The sequence below is a fragment of the Hipposideros armiger genome, unplaced genomic scaffold (assembly GCF_001890085.2).
Source record: "Hipposideros armiger isolate ML-2016 unplaced genomic scaffold, ASM189008v1 scaffold_729, whole genome shotgun sequence".
In the NCBI taxonomy this organism is placed as follows: domain Eukaryota; kingdom Metazoa; phylum Chordata; class Mammalia; order Chiroptera; family Hipposideridae; genus Hipposideros; species Hipposideros armiger.
This window is the reverse complement of record NW_017732079.1, coordinates 389240-409944: the sequence shown is the minus strand read 5'-3', so window position 1 is coordinate 409944 and position 20705 is coordinate 389240. Positions and strand designations below refer to the sequence as shown.

General features: G+C 40.6%; 1 protein-coding gene across 2 annotated transcripts in view; it reads right to left on the bottom strand.

The window, feature by feature from the left end:
* GATAD2B (GATA zinc finger domain containing 2B) overlaps positions 1-20468 on the bottom strand; it is an 83257-nt gene extending 62789 nt beyond the window's left edge. The window contains exon 1 of one of the 2 annotated variants that reach the window (XM_019627398.1): positions 20358-20468. The gene's annotated coding sequence lies outside the window, so the exon portion shown is untranslated. The remainder of the gene's footprint in view (positions 1-20357) is intronic. The other variant, XM_019627395.1, reaches the window with a different exon arrangement.
* Between the last annotated feature and the right edge of the window lie 237 nt (positions 20469-20705).

Genomic DNA, 20705 nt, shown 5'->3' with positions numbered 1-20705 from the left:
AAAAAAAAAAAAGTTTAAGATCAGAATTGATGGACGGGCTATTTCAGGGCATTTTGAACACTCATCACACCAATATATAAAAACAAGAACCTGGGCATCAAAATGGGCCCAGGATTAGATATGTATTTCATTCAGTAACTTGCAAAGAAGCTTCTTTACTGTAACGAGGGGAGAACATCTTCAGGCAAGAGTGGATAAAGTGCTCTGAAACTGTATCTAGAAACAGTCCAAAGAGGAAAATTTGCCCGGTCTGGATTTCAGCTAGTGGGAATTTCTTGCAGTCTATTATTCAAGATTTGCCTGTAGGACAAAAGGTGTCACTTTTGTTCAATTCAGGGACAAAGATCTGGGACTGCTGCTAGGATCTGGTATACAGGGCAGGGTTTATCATTTACCAGGCAGTAAATATTCACCTTGAGAAGTCTGCCCTTCAGAGTTCCCTGCAGACTTATCATAATGATCACTTCTTTAGCATAGGGAATATAATCAATAATGTGGCAGTAACTCGGTAAGTGCCTGGCAGTACTGCTGAGTAACTATGATGTACACCTGAAACTAATATAAATTGTTAGCTATATTTAATCAAAATCTTAAAGGGAAAAAAAAGAATTGTATACTCGAAATCTATGTAATTTTATTGACCAATGTCACCCCAATAAATTAAAAAATACATCAACAGTGGGGAAAAAAAAGTTCCCTGCAAATAGAGATTTTTGATGACGTCTCACAAAAGTTTCAAAAGCAGAACAGGTTTTCAACAATTTAATGTGTCACTTTTTGTCATAACCACTTCAGTAGGCCCTAGCTATTAGAACAGAGTCTCTCAACTTCAGTGCTATCAATCGACATTTGAAGCCAGATAATTCTTCGTGCGGGAAGCTGTCCTGTGCACAGTAGGATGCTTAGCAGCACCTCTGGCATCTATAGACTAGATGCCAGTAGCATCCCAACCCTCCAGTTTTTTTTATTTTTTTTTTTAAAGATTTTATTGGGGAATTGGGGAAGGAGAACAGCACTGGGGAATCGGGGGAAGGGGAACAGACAAGTTGCTGTTGTTTTGTTCTTCAGTCTAGTTGTGGGAGATGTTGCTTCACTGGCCCAAGCTGGCACCATCATTGCGCTCTTCCTGGGCAAGGCAGATCAGTCGCCAGCCTCTGGACGGCTGCTCACGGCGGCTACTGGCCGCTCACACTGGCTGCCGGCTACACATGGTAGCTTACAGCAGCCCACTGCAGCAGGGGACTGCAGCCTCCGCCATCGCTGGCGACCCACGGCAGCCCAGCTCCAGGTCGAGCTGCCATTCACCATCTTAACTGTACAGGGCAGTGTCACTGGCCCTCTTATGTGGGATCCGAACTGGGGCCCTCTGGCATCCCAAGCCAGTTCTTAACTAATGCGCCACTCGGCCGGCCCCCAACCCTCCAGTTTTGAGAACCAAAAATGTCACCATACACAGCCAACTGTCCTCTGGGGGGCAGAATCCTCCCAGCTGAGAACTTTTACATTAAACAACAACATGACTACCCACAAGGAGGTTTGTGGCCATTACCAACAGTTTCAGCCCTGCAGCTGAACTACCACCACCAAAGGAAGTCAGAATAGTGGTTACCTCGGAGAATGGGGAAGGATGACCAGGAAGGAGCATGAAAAAGGCTTCTGTGTGGAGGTAATCTACCTCTCTACCTACGTCACCTTATAAAACTTTTCTGTATGTCTATCATACCTCAGTTAAAAAAAAATTTTTTTACCAAAAAACCCAACAAAACAAAAACATAAGGAAGAGACTGGTATTCCTTGCCTCCATACTGCTAGAAATCAGGCCTAAGAGGTACAGAACCAAGACATCTGAGGGGCAGGGAGGCAAGTCTCTAAATCTTTCTTAATAATGAAACGATTTACCCTCGAATTCAAGCTTCTTGACAGTATTCAGGTCCTTCCTTTAGCCATGCAGCTCTAGTTAGTTACCCATTCCTTTTTACCTATAAAGCTTTCTAAGACCGAAAAGCACATCTGAGGTCAGGGTCATGTATCTTGTTCACTGAGACTTTCGGACCTTTTGGAAGTTAAAAAAGGCTCTTTGGAAATCTCTCTAACAAGAAAATCTCTAAATAGCATTAAAGAGGTCTGCGTGAGATCAGGCATGAAACATATTGGCTCCTAATAGCAAGACAGTCGCCTATCCCCAAGCAAAACCACCACTCAAACAAGAACTGGATTCTTGACTTCAACAAGTAGGGCAGATAAAGGGGACAATCTGGGAAGGAAAAAAAAAAAGTACGAGGGACCATAAAAACAGAACGGCTTCTGGGTCTTTAAGAGTGGATAGAAAAAAATTCAGGCCAAGAAAGCAATTCCCCATATTGACTTAAATATTAACTATAGAAGAGTTTAGAAGAATCTTCCTATATTCTACTTACACATCCATAAATTTCTTAAAGAAAAAAAATGTCAGACTAGATATTTTCTATTTCATTGTTTTTTAAATTCAGGGCAACTTTATTAAGATACCTTTTTGAAGGGTCTTTTAAAAAGAGTAAGTGGTTAAGCAAACACTTCCAGCTAATTAAAAAATACTGTGGCTATGGTTTTCAAAACTAAAACATATCTCTTAAAACACTTTATAAGAAAGAAAAGATAAAGAGCACTCAAATCATCTGATTTTGCCTTTTCCATTTCTTCTAAAATGATGAGAACAAAATCATCTGATGCAACCTGGGGAGAATGTGGACAGAAGACAGCTTAGCTACCTCAAACAGGGTTACTTCCTTGACTGCTGGTGCTCAGTGTCAGACTACCCAATGGAGTGCAAGGAGAGATTAGTGCTTCTCAGGGAAATACTGATGACTAAGTAAGTCAATATTTTTCTACAAATAATCAAAATTACATTATGTTGCTCTGACGTGGTAGTATCTGCTTAAGAAAAATTTCTTCTACAGGGACCCAGCACTATGTCTTTAAAAAATGCCAGCTCTATTGCAATGGATTCAAATCACTACTCCATCTATACGCTAAGTTCCCAAAGCTAAACGCTTGGCCAAAGTTTAATACATCTTAAAACTAACAGAACAATTGCTGAAACAGATGCCCTTACTTCAGTGGCTTTGTGTGTTTGCTCATTCAAACATTACATTCCTGGGCCGGTCGAGTGGCGCGTTGGTTAAGAACTGGCTTGGGACGCCAGAGGGCCCTGGTTCAGATCCCACATATGAGGGCCAGTGACACTGCCCTCCACAGCTAAGATGCTGAACAACAGCTCAACCTGGAGCTGGGCTGCCTTGAGTCGCCGGCGACGGCGTAGGCTGCAGCCCCTGTGGCAGTGGGTTGCCATGGGCTACCGTATGTAGCCAGCAGCCAGCGTGAGCGGCCGTCCACAAGCCAGCGACTGATCTGCCTCACCCGGGAAGAGCGCAATGATGGTGCCAACTTGGGCCAGTGAAGCAATGTCCTCCACAACTAGACTGAAGACCAAAACGACAGCAACTTGTCTGTTCCCCTCCCCCCAATTCCCCAGCACTGTTCTCATCCCCCCAATTCCCCAATAAAAATCTTTAAAAAAAAAAACAAACAAACAAACAACATTACATTCCTTTAAAATGCTGCTGGTTAGCTGAAGATGTTGCAAAAAGAAATAAGCTAATAAAATACCAATCCCGAATTACACAGCTCTGGTAAGAATTTAAAACCGTCAAATACCCAGGGTTAAATTAGAATCAGAAACTTTAAAAACAAGCAAGTTAGAGATGTAGACTTATTCAATAAGCTGAGACAACTAATGGGCAACCATCTTCCATCAAAGTCGGTATCTGGCTGCCTGATTTTCCTCTGATTAAAATGTTCTTTTAAAAAACATTCTGGGGCTAACTACCTCCAACTTACTACAAGCATTCACCAAATGATAGCTCATTTGCCCACTTATACCACTATTAATCTAGGACCAGAATTAATCTCCTGCATAGATGGGCTGTTTTCTGTAAAGGACCAGAGAGTAACTATTTCAGGCTCTGGGGCCTTGGCTTTGGTGACTACTACCTCTGACACTGTAGCAGTGTGAAAGCAGCCGTAGCCAGTATGTAAAGAATAAGTGTGGTTACTTCCAATGAAACTTTATTTACAGACACCAAAATAGGAACTTTGTATAATTTTTGCAAGTCATGAAATATCTTTCCTGTGCTTTTCCAACCATTTAAAACTGTAAAAACCATGCATAATTCTTAGCTTGTGGGCTGGAAGAAAACCGGCAGCAAGCAAAATGGGGCCTGCCAGCCCTTCGTCTGCTGACCCCTGATCTAAACTCTCTCATTCATTTTTATTAAACATTCCCAATTCACAAGATTATGCAGACTATCATATAACAACCATTTACTATTATCTGTAATAGTTTAAAATAAAACATCACAAATAAAACTGAAGTTCTTAGTAATTATTCCAAGCCCACTACCCCTCCCCCCGCCTTTCCTCAATGGTAACCACTCTACTGAGCTTGGTTGGTTATCACTGCCATGCTTTTTCAAATAAACTTTTACTTTATGTGTGAAGGTATATCTATAAAAAAAATACTGTATTGTTTTGCAAGTTAAAAAAGTTTTATGGTATTATATCATACATATATATTCCTTTGCAACTCTTTCCCACATTACCTTTGATTTTTATCCAAGTTGATACATTCATCTTAAATGGTGTACAGAATGCCAAGTATGAGTATACCACAATTAAGTTTTCTATTTCCTGTTTACTCAACAAATTAATCACATATTATATGGCAAATGTTGTTCTTGGTACAGGGCTACAATAGCGAATAAGGCTAAATTCCTCCCTCCATGGAGTTGACTCTCATGGACTCTAGCACTTTCTCTTTATTGATATTATTTCTTTCCCTAGTGAGGTCTCAAAAGTGACCCTAACTTAATTTTATCAAAAAAATGATGATGTGAAGGGGGGAAAGGGGGGGGGAAATGATGATGTGAAGGGGGGAAAGGGGGGAAAAGCCATCAATTTAAGTAAATGGAAGAGAAATCCTTTCCCCTTCATTAAGGTTTATTTAAACATACTTCTTGCTAAGCTGAGAGATAAAGAAAAACTCTAGGAATCAATTTTACCCCAAATATCGGAATCGTTAAGCTTTCAACGTTTTAAAATTAGAACCTCCTTCATCCGGGCTTACACTACAAACAGGTCAGTAGTGATGATAAGCGAAGCTTCCAGTTTTTTTTCCAAAAACCCAGTGTCAAGTAGAAAGAAAGCAAAGATCAGCAGTGGGTATAACTCTACTGATCAGTCAACAGAAGGAAATATCTTAGTAATCCAAAACTTCAGAGAACTGATTATTAACAGGCTCAGAAGTCAAGCTATGCTCCTTGGAAGTAAAAATGACAGACTTCCTGAATAAGAATTAAGCAAGACAACACCATCAACAATAAATTAATGAAACAGCCTCCAATGCTCTTTTAATCTCAAAGGAGATGATAACTTTGAACACATCTCATGTCCTTGAATTAGTCAAATTTCCTGTCACTCTTTAAGAATGTTTATGAAAACTAAGTTTGTTTCATCTTACTCCTGACAGTAGGCCCTGAATGTGGAATAAAAGAAAAAAATCTATGTGGGGCCGTGGTACCACCACCAAAGGTAACCCCACCCCCCTACTCTGGGCAGGTGAAAGCCTACTAGTAAGTTCTAATTCACTAAACAAAATTAAAATTTACTGAATAAAACAAATCATCTCTACCTTAAAAGCAGGGAAATGGGATAAGGAGGAAGATAAATAAGTGACTCACTGAGAAGGAAAACTAGTCAGAAAGAAAGTCTAAGTTGTTGAAGGCATTTACCCATCTTAACATCCCCATTCCCTGAAAACAGTATGAGCCTGCAGTGTCGCTGCAGTGTTGGCTCTGCCTCTGACCACTGGGAGTGAACAAGCAAGCACTCTAGGAAGGAGTTTCCACCTAAGCAGTCAACTGAGAACTGTATATGCTCCTTACTCCTGAAGTTGTCCTGATTCATAAGATTGTGGTGACAAGAAATCAATTTATCAACATTTTTACATTTAGATTGGCAACTGAGAGGTTTGAGGTACATTTCAAAGATGGAATTTTTTCTTTTAAAATGCCTACTCCTCTTTCTAACAATTAGCTATAGTCGCATGGCCAATCATCAAAATTCAAAGATACTTGCTTTCAAGAAAGGAAATGCTAATAAGGACTATAAATGTTCCTAAAGATATTTGAAGACAGTTCTCATCACTGTCCAGACACCAGTTCCCTCAAATTTATATTTGAATTCAGTTATATTAGAAACTCATAGCATATTGGTATGAATACAAATTGATACAAATTTTTGGAGGATAATACTATCTAACAAAATTTTAGATACACAAGCCCTTTGGTCCAGTAACTATATTTCTAGAAATTTTACTTATAGCTATAATAAAATGTATGAAGACTGCGGACAAAAAAAGTTCTATGGAAAGTAACCTCACGGAGTGATCTAATCGTAATCCCTAACTGGGAAGGTCATGGTGGGTAGTTATGCCCCAGGCATATAACTTCTTTAGTAAAAGGTTATCTCTGCCTTAAGCAATCCCTGTCCATCCTTTTTGTGTCTTTAGGTTAACACACCTTTGAAATAACCACCCTCACGAGAGCACATCATCTTAACTATCCTGTAACCCTGTCCCCACCTTGCTTTCTCCCAACTTCATACCATCTTCCTTACATTCCCCTCCTTAATTTCAAAAGCATATAAGAAACTGCAAAACTGTCATTCTCTAGAGCAGCGGTTCTCAACCTTCCTAATGCTGCGACCCCTTAATACAGTTCCTCATGTTGGGGTGACCCCCAACCATAAAACTATTTTCGTTGCTACTCTATAACTGTAATTTTGCTACTGTTATGAATCGTAATGTAAATATCTTTTTGTTTTCCGATGGTCTTAGGCGACCCCTGTGAAAGGCTCGTTCGACCCCCAAAGGGGTCGCGACCCACAGGTTGAGAACCGCTGCTCTAGAGCATTTGAGATCTTGCTCCCTGGCAATTGCTGTCAGTTTTGGATTAAATAAACTCTTGTAAAGACAAGTCTTCACGTTTTTCTTATATCAACAAGAAGTATGTAAGATGTTTCACTGGAACCCTGGTCATGACAGTACGTACACACGTACACACACACACACACACACACACACACACACACACACACACACAAAACATCCTAAATGTTTCTCAGAGGGAACAGATTAAATAAATTAAAGTATACTCATACAAAGAAATATTATACAGCTATTAAAACAATGACATGCACGTCTCATGTATATGTATACATAAATACACACACACACACACACACACACACAGGTAAGCATACAGAATACTCAAGAGTTTGAGCTTATGAGTCAGACTTCCTAAATCTGTATCCCAGCACTTGTACTTATTAGATATGTGACCTTAGGTAAATCTCTCTGCCACTCAGTTTTTTTCATCTGTAAAACAGGAACAATAACAGCATCTACCTTTAGAGTATTGTTAAGGATTAAAGAAGTTAATTAATGTGAAGTGCTCAGAACAGTACCTAGCACATAGAAAAGCCCAATTAAGTGTTAGTTACTATTAAAAACGTATCTCAGGTATTAAACGGATATGGGCAAGCAATCACAATGGCTAAAATTAAAGCAAGAGTTGGGATAGATACAAATGAATGGAATAGAGATTTTGAAAGTACAGAATTTTCAGGATTTGGTAAGCCTGTCTCACACTCCAACCCAAGTTGTAAAAAGCGCTAAATATATTGTTCCTGGGCTGCCCGAGTGGCACGTTGGTTAGGAGTTGCCTTGGGACGCCAGCTCTGAGCAGCAGAGCACCGGTTCGGATCCCACATGAGGGCCAGTGACACTGCACCCTCTACAGCTAAGATGGTGAACAACAGCTTGACCTGGAGCTGGGCTGCTGTGAGTTGCCAGCGAAGGCGTAGGTTGCAGTGGGGCTGGCTGGCAGCTGGTGTGCACTTTCGTGAGCTGCCATCCAAAAGCCGGTGAGCGACTGCCTCACCCGGGAAGAGCGCAATGGTAACACCAACATGGGCCAGTGAAGCGACATCCTCCACAACTAGGCTGAATAAAAGGACAGCAACTTGTCTGTTCCCCTTCCCCAATTTCCCAACACTGTTCTCCTCCCGCAATTCCCCAAAAAATAAAATCTTAAAAAAAATAAAAAAAAAAAAGATATTGTTCCTACTTAAGAGATACTTGTTCCTAATATGCTGGTTACTTAATTTATAAACATATTGTATCTAGTATTATAGTTATTTTGATACCTGTTTCCTCTCTTCTTCTGTTTTGTTTTGTTTTTTTGTTTTTAGCTGAGCCATCCTGCCACCTGTTGGCAGCTCAGCGGCTGCTCAGCTCGGGCTGGGACTCGAACCGCTGTTGCTCAGAGCTCCAACTCTTGAGCGACCTCTTAACCAACTGAGCCACTCGGCCGGCCCCTCCTCTCTTCTTCTGGATTACATATTGTCTTGAGGACTGAGGTTCTACAACACCTATATGTGTTTTTTACATAGTAGGTGTACAACAAATGTTCTGTGAAAATATAAATGGCCAGTCCTTTTCAGTTCCTAAAATCAGTGGATTTCAGTGGCTACAAAGTAAACAGAGCTCTGATGGTGAAACAAGAGTAGCGACCCAAGTTTTCTCTTTATCAGAATAATTAACTGTCATTTTCCTAGACTGAAGCAATCCAGGGACAGAGAAAACCACCTGGACTCTATACTTCAGGAATTGGAAAAATAAGCCCATATCACTGATCAAAGCCTTAGATTTTCTGACATAATTTGGGATTTAGAACTACAGATGAAATTATAAAATAGACTTCATGAACTAAGTAATCAGCATTCCTAAATTAAGCTTAATAATCCAGTAATACTCCAATTATGTTATTCAATGTTGACTATGAGAATAAGAGCAATGAAAGTCATTAAAGAGCAAGACTTGTAGGCAATAGGAAAGGTACACAACTATAAACCCAAATATTATTCCCAATGAAGTTCTGATGTCCATTAAAAGATTTTTCATCCTTAAAATTTTCATTTAAAGAGTAAGTAAATCCTCTAGGTACAGATTTGAAAACATTTCCTATGTTATTAAATGGACAAAAGCAGTATATGGAAAACTATGCTATCTTTTGTGTAAAAAGAAGAAAAACAAAAAATAAATCCATATATACATATACATGTATACATATACATATATTATATATAAACACTGAAATGATAAAAGAAAGGAATAACAGTGATGGGGTTTAAAACTAGGCAGGTGAGAAACAATGATGAGAAACTTTTCACTGTATATCTTATTTTTTTTTAATTTGAACCAAACTTTTAAAAATAAAATGTTCCAACCATGACAATATCATTCATTTACAAGAGCAAAGATATGTGGAGTAACCTTGATTCTAACATCATAAAGTAAAGTACTGTGATCCAAGGAGCTAGGCGAAATAAAACTATGACAGGATTCAGCTGCCATAATGTAATACCAGGATTGCATTCCAGCTTAGTTTTACATTGTTTGGCCCAATATAAAAAAGCATGTAAACAGAAAAATCCGGCCTAAAATTCACATGACATCTCAAGGGACCCCGAATGGCCAAAACAATATGAAAAAGAACAGAGAACTCACACTTCCTTATTGCAAAACTTACTACAAAACTCCAGTATTCAAAATGGTGTGGCAATGGCATAAAGACAGACACACAGACCAATGGAACAGAATAGAGTCCAGAAATAAACCCTTGCATATATGGTCAAATGATTTTCAACAAGGGTGCCAAGACCATTCAATGGAGAAAGGAATGTCTTTTCAACAAATCATGCCGGAAAAACTAGATATCCATATATAAAAGAATGAAGTTGGGTCCTTTCCTTACAGCATATACAAAAATTAACTCAAAATGGATCAAAGACCTAAGTGTAATACCTAAAACTATAAAACTCCTAGAGAAAAACACAGGGATGGGGAAGCTTCATGACATTGGATATGGCAACAATTTCTTGAATATGACACCAAAAAACACACGCAACAAAAGAAAAACTAAACTTGATATCATCAAAATTAAAAAGTTGTGCATTAAAGGACACTGCCAACAGAGTAAAAAGATAACCCACAAAATGGGAGAAAATATTTGCAAATCCATATCTGATTAAGGATCAATATCCAGAATATATGAAAAACTCTTACCACTCAACAACAACAAACCAAACCACCCAATTAAAAAATGGGAGATGACTGGATAAAGAAGACATGGTACATATATACAATGAAGTATTACTCCTCCATGAAAAAGTAAAATCTTACCATTTGCAACAATATGGATGGAGCTAGAGAGTATTATGCTAAGTGAAATAAGTCAGAGAAAGACAAATACCATATGATTTCATTTATATGCAGAATCTAAAAAACAAAATAAACGAACAAACAAAACAGAAACATACTCACAGATACAGAGAACAAACTGATGGCTGCCAGATGAGAAGGGGTTGGGGGACTAAAAAAGGTGAAGGGATTAAGAAGTACAAATTGGCAGTTACAAAACAGTCATGGGGATATAAAGTACAGCATAGGGGATATAGTAAATAATACTGTAGTGACTATGTATGGTGCCAGATGAGTACTAGACTTATCAGGGGGATCACTTTGTAAGTTATATCAATGTCTAACCACTCTGCTGTACACCTGAAACCAATATAATATTGAATGGCAACTGTAACTGCAAAATAAAAATTAATTTAAAAAATAAAACAAAAAATGGGCAAGGACTTGAACAGACATTTTTCCAAAGAAGATACACAAACGACAAGCACATGAAAAGATGCTCAACGTCACTAAACATTAGGGAAATGCAAATAAAAACCACAATGAGATACCACTTCACACCAACTGGGATAGCTTTTATAAAAACAAAAAACCAGAAAATAAGTGTTGGTAAGGATATAGAGAAATTGGAATCCTTGTACATTGCTAATGGGAATGTAAATGGTACAGTCAGTATAGAATACAGCATTGCAGTTCCTCAAAAAATTAAACATAGAATTGCCATCTGGTCCAGCAATTCCAACTCTGGGTATACACCCAAAGAACAGAAAACAGGGACGCGAAACAGCTATCTGTACACTCATGTTCATAGCAGCATTCATTATTCACAATGGCCAAAAGGCGGAAACAACCTAGTGTCCATCAATGGATAAACAGATAAACAAAATGTGGTATATACATAAACGGGAATATTATTCAGCCTTAAAAAGGAATGCAATTCTGACATGTGCTCCAACATGCATGAACCCTGCATACATCATGCTAAGTGAAATGCGCCACGAAAGGACATCTGTTGTATGATTCCACTTATATGAGGTACCTGGAGGGGTCAAATACATAGAAAGTAGAATGGTGGTTGCTAGGGGCTGGGGGAGGGAAAATGGGCAGTTACTTTTTAATGGGGACAGAGTTTCAGATTGGGAAGACGAGAAAGTTCTGAGATGGACAGTGGCAATGCTTGTACAACAATGTGAATGTACTTATCCACTGAACTGGGCACTTACAATGGTAAATTTATGTACATTTTACCATACATACACAAACTGTGTGCTAGGTTTACCATATTATCTTTTATAAGAATGTCTAACATTTACTGAATAGTTCCTATCTGCCAGACACAGAGAAGTAAAAGGTCTACAACACATAAGTGGTAGAGTAGAAATTTGAAACCAGGACTTTCTGACTGCAGTGCTATACTTTTAATCATTACAGTAACCAAAAGTCATTCTAGTTTAACCAAAGAACAGCTTTTAAGTAATTAAGTGAAAAATGTACATTAAGAGTAGTGCCACTACTAGACTAGTGTCTCATATCCAGACACCAGAATTCAATTTATGGGAACACTGAGAATGTGTGTTTCTGAGACAGACAGATAGGGAAAGAGAGAGAGAAAGACCAACCGATCGAAGCTTTACAGAATACCCAACAAAAGCTAATGCAGCAGTCTAGGCAGCACATGAAAAGACGTGCTAAACAGCTCCAGGAACAACAAAATTAAAACACCAACTTCCAAAGGTTTCTTCAGTTAATATATAAAGCTATAAAACAATGAGTAAAAAGCTCATTGCCTTCTGATAACTCTCTGCACCGTAACAGTGCCCCTTACTTATACACCCTCAACCCAACTGAATCCAGAAAATAGCACAAAAGTCACACACAGCTACGGGCGCTTTTAAGTTTTATGTTTTTGAAACAACTTTCTTGTATTGTATTTTACTCCCTCCTGTGAATATTACCAGATATTCAGCCAGACAGAATAGAAAGTTTAATTTGGAAATAAAGACTGCCCAGATTCTAACCTTGGTTATATCCTTTGTGACACATCTACCACTCGATAACTGACAACACTGGGAGTGACAATTTAATGCCAAACAGACATCAAGGCCTTGGTAATACCAAAGTCATGCAACAATCAAACAAGTTCATAACAGGTGGTACCTATTTATGTATAGTAATTCATTAGATCTCAGAAAGTTTTTTTACACCATTTTTTAGGCTAAAAAGATCTTATTCCTTTGAATCCTCAAGGTTTTTTAAAGATGCATTTGCTATTTTTAAGATGTTTCTATCCACTGTAAAACACAGCTATAAAAGATCCTTTTGCAGTCACCCATGTTCCTTGAAAGCCTTCAGTTCAGTATTAATGCATTATACAGAATTCAACTGGGAAATAGCTCTCCCAGCAGAAGATGAAGAGTTAAAAATGCAGGCTAATCAAAAACTTAGGATTGGATCTTAGTGCAATAAGAGACCCGTATTCTAGTTTCCATTCATTTAACAAAAAAAATCTGGATTTAAAATACTCTAAAGAAGCAAAACTTTCAAATTCACAATGCACTCAGCTAAGGAGCTGAGCATTCTTTACTACCTGAATTATAAAAAGAGAAAAGAATGGCATCAGAGTAACACTAATTTATTCATGGACACTTACAGACCAAGCTCTAGTACATGTGAAGTGTCATGCTATTCACATCAAATTTCCACAGAACTTAATATAGGGTCTTCTAGCCAACCTGCCCAGGGCGGCAGCAATTACTTTAATAGCAACACATCAATCTAGCCACATAAATATTAAAGACTGATTAGAAAACTGCCCTCCCTCCAAAAAAATGTTACATCCTATTGGGGAAATATTTGCAGTATTTTTCACAGGTAGTTCAAACCACAAGATAACAGTTTGGAATTCAGGAGTGAACGCCATTTCAGGTAACCTTTATGCCTTTAAATGACATAGATTTCTCAAAGTTTTGTTTTGTTTTAATTTCAAGACCAAAATATCACCTTTAAAAAACGGAAAAATCAAAGGTACTGTTCCTTCTCCCTGATACCCAGGTCTCTCTGCATGCCTCACAGAAGAAAAAGAACGGCAGGCTTTCCAGATTTCTTAGTGTGATACTACCATCTTTACAGAAAGGAAAGGTTTCTTGCGCCTGGCTCAAGAGTTTCTGCTCACTCACAAAGTTGAAACCTTACTCTCCTGCTTCTAGCACTTAGATGAAAGAAGGTGGGGGGCAGCAGCTCAGTTACAGTTATCCTCCTGGGAACTCAATGAAGGTGAGGGCCAAGTTGGATGAGCTGTGCCACTTGCCTTAGAAGATTCAAGGGGGGGAAAATGCAGCCTCCATACCAGTGAAGTTTCTAAAAAAACATCTGGCCTTATGCCACCACACTAGTTCTCTGGAAAACCAGCACACAAAAGCAGTCAATCCCCTCATTCCAGAGTTGCAACCCTTTAAAAAACTTCAAGCCACAGGGGAACTACAGGGAAGCAGACAGCAAGTGCAGCCTTCCCAAAGCGCTCAGGGAGCTCTCTAGTGCTCTAAGGTGCTCTCTTATGGTCACGTAATTTTGAGAAGCTCTGCATCCTTGGCCATTCTTTTACAACTCCGAGGTACACTGCAAGGCTCTGGGAAGTCATGCTGCAAAGAAATCTGCCTTAATTTTAACCCAGGACTTCTCAAAACCTTATTTGACCACATTAACTTCTTGTATGTAAAACCTATTAATACTAAGGAGAACTATTGTGAATTTTGTTGTTTGAAGAGGCAAAACAAAACTCTATGAGAAATGTTAGGAGAATGGTAAGATCACAACTTTTGGAGTCAGGCAGAGTTGTTCAAATAATACTAGATTCACCACTTTTCTTAATCTGTGAGATACCAGCAAAATGAAATCTTCCCTGGGAACCAATTTTTTTCATCTGTAAAATGGTTTTAGAAGATCTCCCTCATACAGTTACAGTAAAAATTAAAATAGTCAAAATCCTTACACAAAGAAAGTGCTCAACAAATAAGCTTACACTTATATTTTTAAAATTCCTTTTAAGTTCTAAAAGTTGCAAATGTCTTTCAAATCTGAGAAAAAAATTACAGAATTCATGACTGGGAGACTCCCTGAGAAGCGTAACTTCTCAGAATTTTGCAACGTTTTTTATCCACTGGGATGTTGGGCAAGTCTTTAAATTTGCCCCCCTTAAGAAGACATGCAGGAGTATACTACGCTACTGATGAAAATGGACGTGAACACAACACCTGCTGCAGAAGAGTATTTATGGCTTCAGTGATAGAAGGGGCCTCCAGTCAATATGAGGAAAGATGAGTTATGAGAAAAGCTCTGCTTGCTTCAGCTCATGATAATTAACAACTGCCCAGTGCTTTGCAGTTTATAAAGCACCTTTTACATGCATAATCTCTGACTGACACAGAAACCAAGTGAAATAGATAAAGTAGCTACTGATTCTCTTTTCTAAGTTCAGGAAACTATTGCTTGGAGACTTCAAGTGACTCAACCAAGGTCACACAGATGATAAATGGCGGGACGAAAATTCCAACCTTGTTCCTCTGTCCCCAGAAAATAACAAAAGGGGCATCTTCTAAATGTTTGCAATATTTTTTCAACCCACAGGATCATTCATATTTTTAAATATCTTTCAGGTGACAGGCACCATGCTAGGCACTGGAGACGCAACAGTGAAAAGACACCGTATCTTCTTTCAGGATGTTTACAGACCACTGCGGGGAGACACACAATATTTATAAAGTAGGGTGAGACCAGAGTAGAAAGCATATCCAAGTCTCTTTGGGCAAGCCAGGGAAGATCTCCCAGAGAAAGTAGCATTTGAAATGAAATGTGGAAGCTGATCTGGGAACTAAAAGAACTGTTATTTGCTCATGTATAAACTGTAAGGGGAAAAGTAAGGCTGGATAGAAAGGCAAAGGCCAAAACTATAAAGGGCTTTGAATACCATGTGAAGCTTAAATTTTACCTTTACATGATCGGAAACTATTGAATACTTTTGAGAAGAGCAAGGAGAATAATCAGATCTCTGTGTTAGACCATTCTGAAGACAATATGATTAAGAGTTTAAAAGGGAACAAGACCAAAAACAGAGAGAAGTATTAAGTTCATGGCAACATTCCAAGTAAGAGTTGTTGTGGGCCTAAATTAGGAGACCAGTAATGGAGATACAGGAAAAGGTGTAGATTCAGAAATATTTAGAAAGTAATGGGTAACAGAGAGAGAACTGACAATGATGCTCACATTTTTGGCTTAGGTGACTCAGTGAATCACAGAAAGGAAACAGATGATAAAAATGTTGAGTTTGAGGTACCAATGGAATACAGAAGTGGCTGTGTATTACACACAGTAGACAGCTGGAAATACAGGGCTGGAATTTAGGAGAGGTATTTTAATATTTGTGTACATGAAGGTTTTTTTTCAATAACCAAGAGTTATTTACCATTTCAATGGGAAAGCAATTGTTTTATCATTATTTGTATAATGCTTCAAAGTTCACAAAACATTTTAAGATCCCATATTATGCTTATCACATTTCATACTTTTGTTATAAACAAACATGAAGTTAGAAAAAGTTATTATTCCTATTTGATCAATAAATATTTGAGTATTAACTATATGCCAGGCACTGTACCAGCCACTAAGCAAAGTACCAAAATAAACCCATGCCTTCACAGACCTTATGTAATAGGAGGGGAACCAAAAAGCAATAAATGTAACAAATAAGTATGTTACAAAGTTGTGCTATGAAAAAGAAAACAGAATAGGGAAGGATTAGGAGTGAGAGGTGGGAGTTGAAGGTACAATTTTCAATAGGGGTAGGATAAAATCTCATTAAAGAGGTAACATTTAAGCAAAGACGTCAAGGATGTGAAAAAATTAGGCATCTGTATTATCTCTGTGAGGAAAACTCCCTATTTCCCACTAGAGGGAATAGCTAGTGCAAAGGTCCTGAGATAAAGAGTGTGGCTGATACATTTAAGAAACAAGTCAATGTGACTGGAATGGAGAGAGCAAGTGGGAGGATGACAGGTGATCACAAAGAGAAGGGGTGGGGAAGGGAAGGCAGGTCCTGTAAGACCTTACAGGCCACTCTAAGGACTGGCTTTTCCTCTGAGAAAAATGAGAATTCAAAAATTATGAGCCTGACCAGGTTCGACTCCCGCATGGGATGGTGGCTATGCCCACTCGCAACTAAGACTGAACTCAGCACCTTGAGCTGAGCTGCCGCCCGGATGGCTCAGTGGATAGAGCGTGTGCTCTTAAACAACAAGGCTGCTGGTTTGACTCCCACATGGGACGGTGGCGACGCCCACCCGCAACTAAGAATGAACACAGCACCTTGAGCTTAGATGGGCAGCCAGATGGCGACGGGCGCCCTCCACAATGAAGACTGAAGAACAACTTGGCTGGTCCCCTCCCCCAATTCCCCAATAAAAAAATCTTTAAAAAAACAAAAAAAAAATTATGAGCCTTACACAAAAGCATATAGACAATAAATGGCAAAGAAGCTAGGATCTGACCTAGGATTTCCAGATTCTCTACACCTGTGTACTACTCTTCCAATTTGCCACTCATTAGCTCACAACTTCTCTCCCAGGAAGTCTGAATTTAAATACTCTCAAAAAGCTAATTTTTATAAATACCTTCTAGGTAAGAGATGCACAAGCTCTCCAGTTAACATTCTAATCCCCCACAACCATAAAGGGAATTTATGAATCCTGATGACTAATCTAAATCCTACTAACATTCCAGCCTATATTTTAGGTGATTACAAACCCCACCTCCCCTCCCCAAATGAGAGAAGGTCAAGAAGCTTTCATCAGAAGGCTTAAAGCATGACTTTCAGGTCAAATAACAGTAACCTGAATTATTTTAAAAATGTATACTAGCCAGATGCAAAAAGTAACAAGATAATGGCTCAGGAATGTGGAAGTCATGTCATTTCCCTTAATAGTTTACTGGTTAGTATTAATAACAATTATGCTGTCAAAGAAGCTTCTGCAGTAACTACAACTCTTTGACGTCTAGGATTTGATCTCTTCATACCTCAAAACTAGTAAGAATGTGTTCTTATTTATCTGTAGGTTTTGGTACAATAACCCAAAACTCTGGATAGTTTCTTGCCAGTTGATGGCAACTTAAAGCAATGAAAAAGATTAGAGACTTTTGAGGGAGACACCATCTATGAAGTGTATCAGACAGAGTAAGCCCTTAATGGCCCTGGGTCAGTCCTTTCCTACTGGATGAACTCAAACTGTACAGGAATATTTCATACATCCGTAAGACAGAAGGTAAAAGATGGAACATGAAAAAGGAGCATTTCAAATCAGATCTACTTCTCTTCAAAGGCTTTCATCATTTCTACACAAATATAGGCGGCTCTGCTTCATGGACCCTGAAGCCACCCAAATCCCCAACCAGTACCTACAGAAAAAACATCATAGGGATTACTAACAATAAACCAAGTAATATGGCTAACAGAAGCTTCCCCCCGCACAGCCAGGAGTTTTCAACAGAAATTGAACGTCCTTATGTTACCTCTTCCCAAGCTTAACCAATGCAGGGGAACTGAAACTTTGTGTGGCACTGTCTGATAGGTTGGATTTTTTTTCTGACCAAGAGGTGGACAGCTTTACGCCAGGACTAGACTTATAGTAAATCTGGGTATGTGTCTTTTTTTTTCCTCTTCCCCTGGCTATTGTGCCTTGATATGTAATGATGCAGGGCTTTTAGTACTGCAAAGGATCTGGAAAACAAAGTCTTTTGGTCCCAGTTATGGTTCAGATCTTACAATTTCTACAGCAGCTGTTTTAATCAACCAAAGCTGGCTTGGCTTTTCTCAATGAGCCAAACATGAGCATTCTGAGCTGAGGGCAGAGGGGCTGCATGTCAGCATAACTCCCTATAGGGTGGCTAACATGGAATCTGCTGGAGTCTAGCAACCAGGACAGCACAGATGCTGTTCCCCTACACCTACACCTACAGTTTCGTGGGTGCAGGATGCTAGAAAGAAAAACTCAGTAAACTGAAACAAGAGGCCTAGTTTACATACAAGATACTGTTTAAAGCTAAAGTGAATCCGGAGGTCCTGGCATAGGATTAGGATATTATTACCAACACACTTCCATACTGCTCTTCTCTAACCAAAACCCAACCTGGAGGTCTGGCCAGGCCCAGCCAGAAAAAAAAGGTGGAGGGGGGCAGCACACAGCTTTTTAATGTACTTTTAAGACTATGAGGTTCAGAACAAATTTCTCCCATCTCCCTCCGCCACCACCCTGCGGCCTTATACTAACCACAAGAGTAAAAGTTACCACCAGAAGGGGGCTGATCAGGGAACCTGGCTAACATTGTTCCTAGACACATACGTCAATGCAGCCTCTATTCAGACCCTATTCGGACTGCCTCTAAACAGGAAGTTAACAGACATCACACATAGGGGAAGCAAACCACAGTGTCATAAAGATGGATACTGCTGTCAGCTACAAATCACTCTCACCTCATCGAAAGTGTTCCCAAGTAAGGACTAGGCAGGACAGAAGTCCATAAGCCTCACCTCTTCTCAAACTGGGTCACTCAGCCCACAGGTTCAGCCTTCTGAGTCCTGCTGATTAATACTTATCTACTTCACTCTGTGCTGTGATGACTATCAGTGCCACTAAACTAAAAACGGAAGACAGCACTACCAGATCAGTGCTCCTATTAACTTATTATTCATACAACCTATCTTCTCAAGAGCCCAAGGAAAAATTATCTTTGACCCAGCCGAGCTCAAAACAGAGACTGGGTATCAGTCACAAAAAAAGCAGCACCGGTGTGGGCCATCCCTCAAAATATACTGAGCCGCTCCACAGTACCACCTTCAGCAGCCCCAGAAGGAGACTCCTTCCTTACCAAGTAGCAACAGAAATGCTACCCCAGGACAAGACTCCATCAAGACTGCTCCAGCACCAAAAATAGGAATCCAAGTGGCTATCAGACTTGCAGGAAGAGTCAGTTTATCAAAGAAAAGAGCAATAAAGTTAGTACTAAACTCTCAAATAGGTTAATCTCCAACATATAGACTCCAACAATATAGACACTATGCGGCTGCCAGAAAGCCATCAGAATGCATGTGCACGGGGAGGAGGGCTGGATGGCTGGAGGACAGAGGTGAGAGGGAAGGGGTCACTGTGCACCACACGCGTGCACTGTGTATTCAAAAATTAAACTGTTAGGAAGAAAAAGGTTTTGAAAACCTCAGGAGCATCAGCTCTTCTCCAACACAGATCTGCGAAACCTGCTTTTACTCCAGCTGCTGCAAGTCCAAACCCCTCTGTGGCAGTCTGGCCCTCTTGCTTTGCAGAAATGGATTAAGTCTCCTGCAGCTCTCTTACAGGCACACAAAAGGCCTTCAAGTAACCATTTATCAGAAAACGAGAAAGCTGGTTCTGGGGAGGTTACCTGGTTCTCCAGGTGACAGCAGAAGAAAAGGCCGACAGTTAGCCACCCACCCGCCGGCACTGCCTCCATCTCCACCTCTGGGCCAGCCCGGCGAGCTAATAACACCTTGTGTTTGGAGGGAAGTTGACGCTGGGGAAGTCAAGAGGCCACCGTACCTTTCCGAGGGGGGGGGGGAGACGCCGTCCCGGGCCGGCGGACGGCGCCCCCGCCTCTGCACTCACAGGAGCGCCTAGCTCCTTAGAGTAACTGAGCGCAGGGAAGCAAAAAGTACTCCAAGTCCCGGCTGGGTTAGGGAAGGGTGAGCTCCCGTCCCATCGACCCTCCGGCGCTGAGCCGGGGACGCCCGCCGATCAGCCCCGGTGGGTCCCGCACGCCCGGCGGGGGAAAGGGGTGGTTCGGTGACTACCGACAAGAAGTGCCCAGCCAGACCGAGACAATTCCCTTCTCCTACGGGAGGGCGAGAAGGGAACGGGGGGCGACGGCATAAAGGGGTCGGGTTCTGCGCTCCTGATCCCTCTACCTAAAGAAAGATAATTACCCCGTGCTTCCTTCATCCTTCAGGATCTCCCGTTTGTCCCAACCGCCGCCAAACACAAGACTGAAAGCAGGGAGCGGCCCCCGCACCCCGAGGGCACCACTGGGGGGGTGGAGAGAGTTAAAGGGGGGGGGGCGCGCTAGAGAGGAAAGGAGGGGAGCATGGCGGGCATGAGGCAGGGAGTGAAAGCGGGGATGGCGGGGGAAACGGGGCGCGAGGGAGGGGAGAAAGAGTAAAAGGAGAAGGAATGAAGGGACACGAGCTGGGGGCGCGCAAGGCCGAAGTGAAAGGCCGGGGCGCGCGCGCGGAGCGGGGGGAGGGGATGAGGTGAAGGGGGAGCGCGAGGCGGGG